The following is a 9,328-nucleotide window of genomic DNA, read 5'->3' on the forward strand; positions in this document are numbered from 1 at the left end:
ATACATCGGGGAATTCATTAACAATTATTTTGCACTCGCACCAGATGGTAAATATATCTTTTCGCAATCATCTTTCGAGCCTTAAGGTAAGAAATAAACTTCCCTTTTGGCGCTGTAACATTTCCCTTCCACTCAATAACAGGCTTGCCTGGAAAATTAAAACAAACAATCTTCGTCCAGCAATCTACATTAGCATGACAAGAAACTAGCCAATTCAAACCCATAATAATATATAAATCAACCATCTCCAGTTCATACAAATCAACTAACGTATGACAGTCATAAATCATCACATCACGATCTCGATATACCCGTCTAACTATCACACACTCACCCACGGGCGTAGATACCTCAAATGACTTACGTAATAATTCAGGCCCTTTATTACACTTGCTAGCAACGAACAAAGAAATATATGACAATGTAGAACTGGATCTATCAAGGCATACATATTAGTGGAAAAGACACATAATATACCTGTAACCACATCTGGAGATGACTCTAAGTCCTGACGACCCGATAATGCATATAAACGGTTCTGCTGACTGCCTGAACTAGACGCTCCTTCTCTGCCTCTACCCCTGCCAGTCAATGCCTGCATACTCCGCCCAGAAGGGCGTATTGAAGAACAAGAAGAAGAAGAAGAAGCCGCTGCAGATGCTGTCGGCTGAGCCATACCACCTCCGCCTTTCCTCGGACAATATCTCATAATATGACCCGGTTGTCCACACGCATAACATACATCAGCACCTTGATGACACATCCCAAAATGAGCTCTACCACATCGATCACAACGGGGCATCAAAGGCTTGATCTGGCTAAACTCACCTCTAAACTGCGGGCCTGATGTCCGCGAACTCTGACCTTGACCAGAATAAGTGGTCCAATCACGTTGCTGACCATAAAAATGCGGTGGTGCACTGGCTGTCGGATAAGATGAACGTCTAGAAAACTGCGACCTAGGTCTACCTATGAAATCCCCTGAATCACTCGCAAATCGGGCCCTCTTATGTTGACCTCTATCCCGCTCTCGATCAACCCGTGGTTGCCTCTTACGATCCTCTAAGTTCTGCACATAGGCCTGTATGCGAGCAATATCCATTCCCAAATTCAGAGCAGTTGTGGTACACTAATTGATCAAATGCGGTCCTAAACCAACCACGAACCGGTGCACTCGATCAGTCATATCAGCTACAACAGTAGGAGCGTATCTGCCCATAGAGTTGAACTGCATGATATACTCCCTAACACTCATATTACCTTGCTCCAAACGCAGAAACCGATCCCGTCGAGTACGACGAATCTCAATAGGTAGATACTGCTGCATAAATGCTTCAGAAAATTCTCTCTATGTCGCCGGTGGAGCACGGGGTCCTCGGAACTGCTTCCAGGTCTCATACCAATCTATAGCAACATCCCGTAGCCTATAAGAAGCAAGCACTACCGACTCAGTATCAGTAGCATGCATAAGCCTCAGAGTCTGCTGCATACGATTTAAGAAATCCTGTGGATCAGCATTCGCGTTTGTCCATGTAAATTCTGGAGGTGACAAGTTAATGTAGTCTCGTGCCCTTGTACTCACAACCCTGTCACCCGTATTTAGATCCTGATGTTGGGATTGAGAGGACACAAGTCTAGTCAATAACTGCAATGCGCTCCACATATCCAAATCCTGATCAGGTGCAACTGGAGGAGGAACTGGAAGTACATCGGCTCTCCTCTGCCCCCCAAGAGGGGGTGGAGGTGCTGCTCAAGACGCCTGAGAGTCAGCCTCGTTCTAAGGCTCATGCTGATCCAAATTAGCGGGCGGCGCCTGACTGATGCCTCCTCCCGCCGCATCATCTAATCTTTGTATAAATTGCATAGCCATCTGTCATCTAGTAGTGTTAGGCATCGCTGAGAAAAAAATAAAAGTTAGAAGTGAACACTTACGGATCAGGTCTATCGCACGATCTAGATCAAGAAGAAGGGAATTTTTCCTAAATATCCTATAGCCTCCTCTTTATAAGTGTGGTGTATAACACATCCATAAACAAGACTCTATTAGATACTATTGGCAGATCCCTAGGACAGACCTGCTCTGATACCAAGTTTGACTGATGTTACACCTCGTGTTTTCGTGCGCTATCGTATTATAAGGTGGCTAACACACTAAAAAGGTAATGTTTTGAGGTATTTAAATAGTATGATATTTTTATGTTATGTTTTGAATTCAAACAAGTTGTGATACGAAAGTTGACACAGTCGTCGCAAGTTACGTTTGTAAATTTCACTGAAATTTAGGTCAGATGTCGAGGAGCTTTTTTCTCAATCTACTTGGAGTTACAGGGTGATCCACCTATAAAATCGAAGATCTACGAGTCTAGTTTCCAAAGCATTTAACCGTTTGTCGATGCGACATCTGAGTAGAGAGAAATCTGCATTTCCGTACAGGGGTACAAACTGCCGCGGGACAGTGGGTCCAAGTTGGTGGCTGCACAACTTAAATGATATAAAAAAAAAAAGGACCCAAAACGTTTTAGACCCTCATTTTCATCAATATTAAACCCTAGAACAGCCCTTATACTCTCCCAAATTTATTCTCTATCAATCACAACTAAATTCAAAGGCAAATCAAGTGATTACAACATAAGGAATCACATGACAATCATAGAATCGTAGATTTCTCATTGTTTCGATTTTCGGAAGAAAGCTTCGCCTTAAAATAACTTAAGTTGCAGAGTATTATTCATCTTTGAAGATATGATTTAACCTTATCTTCATCTCTTTGAGCCTTACAAGTAATTAAACCTAGAAATTTTGTGGAAACCCCCATAGAATAAGCTTTTGCAATTCTTATAAACTCTTATGGACTTGACTTGATTGTTGGGCTGCTTTATATAGTTTTAACATGTTGCTTGGAGTTATGGTGGTATGGATAGGATCATACTGATGAGAGGGAATAGTAAAGTAAAATTTTGTAGCGTTTTGCGGGAAAATTGAGCTACAAAAGTGCCTACGAACTTATGCTCGCGAGTTGCTTGCTTAAATGTCTAAGTGAAGATTTTCACGAGCTATGAGTTTTGTTTTGATCTTGAATAGTTCATTTTGTGTAGGTAGTCGTTCATAAGGTATTGAAGGACCCGGAAGATATCAACGAGGTATGTAGGGTCCTTCTCTATATCTTTCGGCATGACTAGATCTCGAATGAACGTTTATTAGATTGTTTCATCGAATTCGAACTGATCCACTTCAAATTGATAAATATGATTAAATCTTCCCTTTTCTCATGAATAACTCACATCGAAGAAGATTTAAGTATTCTCATCCTTCCTTGTTTGTCGCTCAAAGAGAATTAAAATTCTTTCGTTCGTTCTTCTTCCGACGTTCATATTGATCATGGTTACTGATAGCTTGAACATGATGTCTACTTCAAACAAATCCATACTACATAACTTCCATGTTTTTTTGTGCTGGTTGTCTCATAATTGGAAACAACCAAAGAACGTAGGGACAATAACAATAGTCAAAGGATAACGACGATAGGTCACTCCGACTCTTTTCATGATGTCTCTTCTGAGGTTGGTCTTGCATTGCACTTATACATATGTATTTATTTTCACTACCGAGCCGCGCTGTAGTTGGCCGGGTAGGCACGTAGATGTGCACCTAGATAAATTTCTTTCTTTACCGAACCGTGTTGTAGGCGGCCGGGTAGGCACGTAGCTGTGCATCACCACTGATCAGTTGAGCAGAGAGAATGTTACGATGTTGAGCTCACCCCACAGAGGGATTTGTTATTATTATATCATATGATATATACCTCCACGGTGAGGAATGATTTTACGAGCACGCATTTACATTTATGTTATGGTTGCCCTCAGTGGCCTTGAACAGAGTTTCAGGTTGTTTCTAAATCTCTTCTCATATTATTTACATTATTTGTGCTTGTGCTTACCGCCCTACATATTCAGTACATATTTCGTACTGATGCCTTTTGTGCGCTGTGTTCATGCCCACAGGTGCTGATAGACAGGCCGGCGCGCCTCCGCAGTAGGACACTTAGATCAGCGGTTGAGTGTCGCACTCCACTTCTTCGGAGTTGCTGGTTGTGAGTACATAGGTACATATGCATATGTATTTGTATTGTTTTAGGGTTTGTCGGGGCCCTATCCTGACCTGTTGATATTGTGTTACTCTTTTAGAGGTTTGCAGACCAGTTGTCAGTATATATATGTTTTCCTTGGCCTTGTCGGCCCCTGTACAGTTGCATGACCGTGATATCGTCTTGTTGGCCTTGGATATATATATATATATATAATATGTTGTTGTTGTGTTCTTCTGCGTGCAGGATTATACATTTGGTTCTTGTTAGTGTCATATTACAGCCTTATCGGCCCATTATTCATATTACATGTCATAAATGACATGGTTGGTTCGCTCGGGCCTTCAGGTGCTGAGTGCCAACCACACTCCCCAAGGTGGGGGTGTGACAAGTTTGAGAATGCAAAATTCTACAAGATTCAAGATAAAGTGTTAAGTGGAGAAGCCAAGGAGGCTATTCTTGATAATGAGGGTGTTTTGAGGATCAAGGGGTGGAATTGCGTTTCTCGTATGGGTGGTTTGATTAAGTTGATTTTGGATGAGGCTCACAGTTTTTGATATGCTACCCATCCTGGTGCTACTAAGATGTATTATGACTTGAGACAACATAATTGGTAGGGTAGGATGAAGAGGGATATAATAGAGTTCGTTTCTCAGTGTTTGAATTACAAACAGGTTAAGTTTGAGTACCAGATATCGAGTGGTGTGACTCAGAGGATGCTCATTCCTTAGTGTAAGTGGGAGAGGATAGCCATCGATTTTGTGGTTGGTCTACCGAAGACTTTGGGCAAATTTGATACCATTTGGGTTATTGTGGATAGGTTGACTAAGTTCGCGCATTTCATTCCAGTTCAGACTACCTATAATTCAGAGAAGTTGGCAAGGATCTACATTAGAGAGATTGTTCGATTGCATAGGGTTCCTATCTCTATCATTTCAGACAAAGACACTCAGTTCACTTCCCATTTCTAGAGGACTTTGCAGAAGGAATTGGGGACTCAGTTAGATCTTAGTACCGCTTTTCACTCGTAGAAAGATATTCAGTCTGAGAGGACTATTCAGGTGTTAGAGGATATGTTGCGGGCTTGTGTGATCGACTTTGGTGGTTATTCGGACTAGTTTTTTCGCTTGGCCGAGTTTTCTTACAAACAACAGCTATCACTAGAGTATTAACATGGCTCCATTCGAGGCTTTTGTATGGTAGGAGATGTCATTCTCCGGTTGGTTGGTTTGATGCATATGAGGTGAGACCTTGGGGTACAGACTTGTTGAGAGAGTCAATAGATAAGGTGAAGTTGATTCTAGCGAAGCTTCTTGCGGCTCAGAGTAGGCCAAAGGAGTATTCAGATCGGAAGGTTCGAGATTTAGAGTTCATGGTTGGTGACCAGGTTCTATTGAAGGTATCACCCATGAATGGTGTGATGAGATTTGGGAAGAATGGCATGCTAAGACCGAGGTTTATTGGCCCTTTTGAGATTCTTTGACACGTTGGTGAGGTGGCTTACGAGTTGGCTCCGCCACCAGGCTTAGCGGGTATTCCCAGGTGTTCCATGTTTCTATGTTAAAGAAGCATCATTCTGACGAGTCTTAAATCATGCAGTGGGACTCTGTATTGTTCGATCAGAATATGTCCTTTGAAGAGGAACAAGTAGCGATATTGGATAGGCAGGTGAGAAAGTTGAGGTCAAAAGAAATAGCTTTAGTCAAGGTGCAATGGAAGCATCATCCAGTTGAGGAGGCTACTTGGGAGACCGAGTCCGATATGCGTAGAAGATATCCCAGATCTTTACCGATTCAGGTATCTTTCTCCCAATTTTTCTTCCCCGTTCGAGGATGAACGGTTGTTTAATTAGTATCTGATGTAACCACCTGTTTGGTCGTTTAGGATTTTTACCCTGTTTATCCCTGTCGACCTTTCCCTTTCTTCATTGGAGTGTATTTGACTAGTGAGGATGGATAGCGGGGTTCTCAAGGTGATCTCGTTTATTTTGCTGAATTTAGAAGCCTTTAAGTTGAATAAGCGAAAAAGTGTTAACCAATAGTTGACATTTAGGTAAACAAGTCCTTTTGGGATTTTCGTCGGTTCCATTAGGTCCGAAAGGTCGATTATAACTTGGTAGGATATTTGGTTCGATTTTTGAGACACTCAGGGGTGTTTTGTTCCTTGGGTTAGAAACCTTGTCTTTGGGTGTTTGGGGGTTGACCAGGTCAAGATGACCACTTTTGGGAATTCCGAGGGCGCGGATGAATTCGTAGCGTGTTTTATAATGGGTTGCATGTTTAGTTTGTAGCTGGGAGGTCTCTATAACACTCCTAAATTCGAGTTAGGTATAAATGTGTAAAACTAGTATTAAGATGATATTTTAGCTATACGAATCCATTCAAGATGAATTTAGGTGATAAGCAGTCGTTTTGAAGTCAAACCAAAGACTGAAGTTCATAAGAGTTCTCAAACTCGTCCAAATTTTGGTAGGTCTGACTTCTAAGCCAGTTTCGTGAAAATCCATTGAGAATTTGGGAAACCTTCCTTCATGAAAGTTTTAGGTATTTGAAAATATCTTTCCAACGGTAGGTTGCCTAACTCCAATAGAGATCTGTCATAGGAGTTATGCCCATTTTACTGAATATCTTTAGTATAGTATAAACATTAGGCGTGCGAGTCGCCCCAGGCTAAATTTCTAGGAAACTCAAATTATTGAAACCGTTGTCATACCCCATTTTAACCGGGTTGAATTAAGGAGTATAACGTATTGGTGATTCCTGTTTATTTTGTTTTAAGGAGTCGCCACCTAATTAATTTAACGGTGAATTAGGACACCTAGAGGTTAACTAAGGCAAAGTTAGAACTAAACCTCAATTAATAGTCTGCTTAACCAATATGATTCTAGGTAAGGGCTCTATATTATCCTAAAGGGAAGGGGTTAGGCATCCTTTAGAATCCGTTAACTTACGGTTATCCGACCAAACTTAGGTTAATTAATTAGGACTAAAGATACAAATATAATATTTAAAATTAAATAAAATAGCTTATAAATACTGCTAAAGTTTTAAAGAAAATATAAAATGTTTCTTTAGAGAAAATATAATGATTTGCATAAAAAAAGATTTTAAATGCCATTTCGAATAAAACTTATAAAAATTGCTAAAAGCTCTAAGTAATAATGCTTTTGAAAATAAGATTTGCATAGAATATATAAATAGACGAAAACACGGGTTTTGTGCAATGTTTTAATAAATATTTGAAACAACTCAAAATGATGAAATATTAATTGATTTTATGATTTAAGAGCAAACAATGTAGAAAAACAGCTTATGTGAGCTTTCCTTGTCCTTTTATTAACTGTGCTTAAAAAGCATGCGTAATTGGCTCAAAACTTAAAGAATTATTTATAAAATATATTTGAGCTTATATTTGCGTATTAGTGATGTTTTGGAAATATGACTCCCCTTACTTGAAGTATATATAGTTACGTTATTTGCAAATCAATAGTTCTAATGAAAATAAATATTGCAGATGCTATAAATAGTTTTAACGAAAACAAAAGGAGGAAATGAATCTTATGGAATTAGTTATTAGTTCTCCATAAATTAACTAACCATTACAAATTAATATGCATAAAATAAGAAGAGGAATAGATAATTTAAATGGGTTCAGCCCATTTAAAAAAAAATGCTGCAATCAGGCATGGGCTCAACCCGTTTTTATAGGATGGTTGGTCTGCTACTGTTGGGCCTTGGCCCAGAAACTTTGTTTTCTACATTTTGTTGCGGATAGAACTGGACAGGAGAGAGATCCCATTGGGCTTTGAGCCCAACTCCGAATGCGAAGGAAGAACGAGTCCCTCGGACTCGTGTGCAATGATCATGCATAAAAAGAAAGAAAACGGATTAGTATATAATCAACGAATGAAGTTAAACATGCAAAATATAACTCAAAACAAATCATTAGATTATGTATACTCTATGTATATTTTAGGTATATCTCATGTTTTGATCAATAACAGCCTCAAAGTATTGAACTTACTGCCAGTTCTCATGGTCTGATAATACTCAAATTAGTGCTTCGGTTTAATCACTTGCAAAGGCAAACGACAGGATACAAAGCATTTCGTGTTATTAATATGGAGGCGACATGAACCAAATCAGGACAATTTTACAAAAAATAATCCTCTCAGACCCAAAAAAACAAACATAGCAAACTTTCATCAGTATTGTTGTTCCATTTGTCAATCCCACTGACTGCACATTTAATTAAGTCATTTCATTTGTATACTTGGATGGTCGAACAGAGAGAGAATAGCTTTGATAGAAATCTCATTCTACAAACTTATATTCAATGCATACACTGCCCAGAACTACCGGGTTATTAGATGAGGCACCCAAAGGTAATAGATAAAGATGAATATAGGAATTCATACGATCAAACTTTCTTTAGTTCATCAAATGTTAAGCTTCTGTCGGAGGAATCAGATTTTAAAGTGTCACGCTAATTTATCCATACTCATTATAGGCTTAGGTGATCAGAACCAATTTAGAGGGCAGAAACAAGTGGTAGCAGCAGCTATAAGCAAGCAAAAGGGAGAGGTGCGCAGTTACTAAAGACAAGCACAGGCAAAACAGGTAAAGACCATCAGCCATGGTCACAGACCCAAACAAATCAAAAAAAGTTAAATGAGTACAACAGGGTGATAGCTATATCAAATCATCTCAAGACTGGACAAAGGCGGACAAGTTCAATTATTCTGGCATGATAATAGGACAAACATCAAGTTTTAGATAGATTCAAAATGATATCAGAAGTGCGTAGATAAATTCAAGACTTACACTTGCTGTAAATCAAAGAAAAGAGCAAAGGACAGGCAATCAATTATGTTTTTGAAAGACAGGCCTTAAGTGGTCCATGTAACCAGATGATTCTTTTTAATGATTTTGATATTCAAATCCATCTCTGTTAAAATTGCTCTTTCTTTTAAGGTTCAGCAAACAAAACAACAAAGCCATAGCAGTGAACTTACCAAAGCAGCGACAGTTTAGACTGAAACTTAAAGAGAATTAGAGTTATTTACTACGATTCTTAGAAGCCTGCGAGCAGCAGCTAACTGGAACAGAGAGAATACCCAGATATCTTGACATGTTTCAAATAGGTAATCAAATAAACAAGCATTTGGCATTCCCATTCCAATATGTTAACTAGATGTAGCAATATCAACATTCATACAAGTTTAAATGAATATCCCTAAGGATG

This window comes from Lycium barbarum, chromosome 8 (assembly GCF_019175385.1).
Source record: "Lycium barbarum isolate Lr01 chromosome 8, ASM1917538v2, whole genome shotgun sequence".
Lineage (NCBI taxonomy): Eukaryota > Viridiplantae > Streptophyta > Magnoliopsida > Solanales > Solanaceae > Lycium > Lycium barbarum.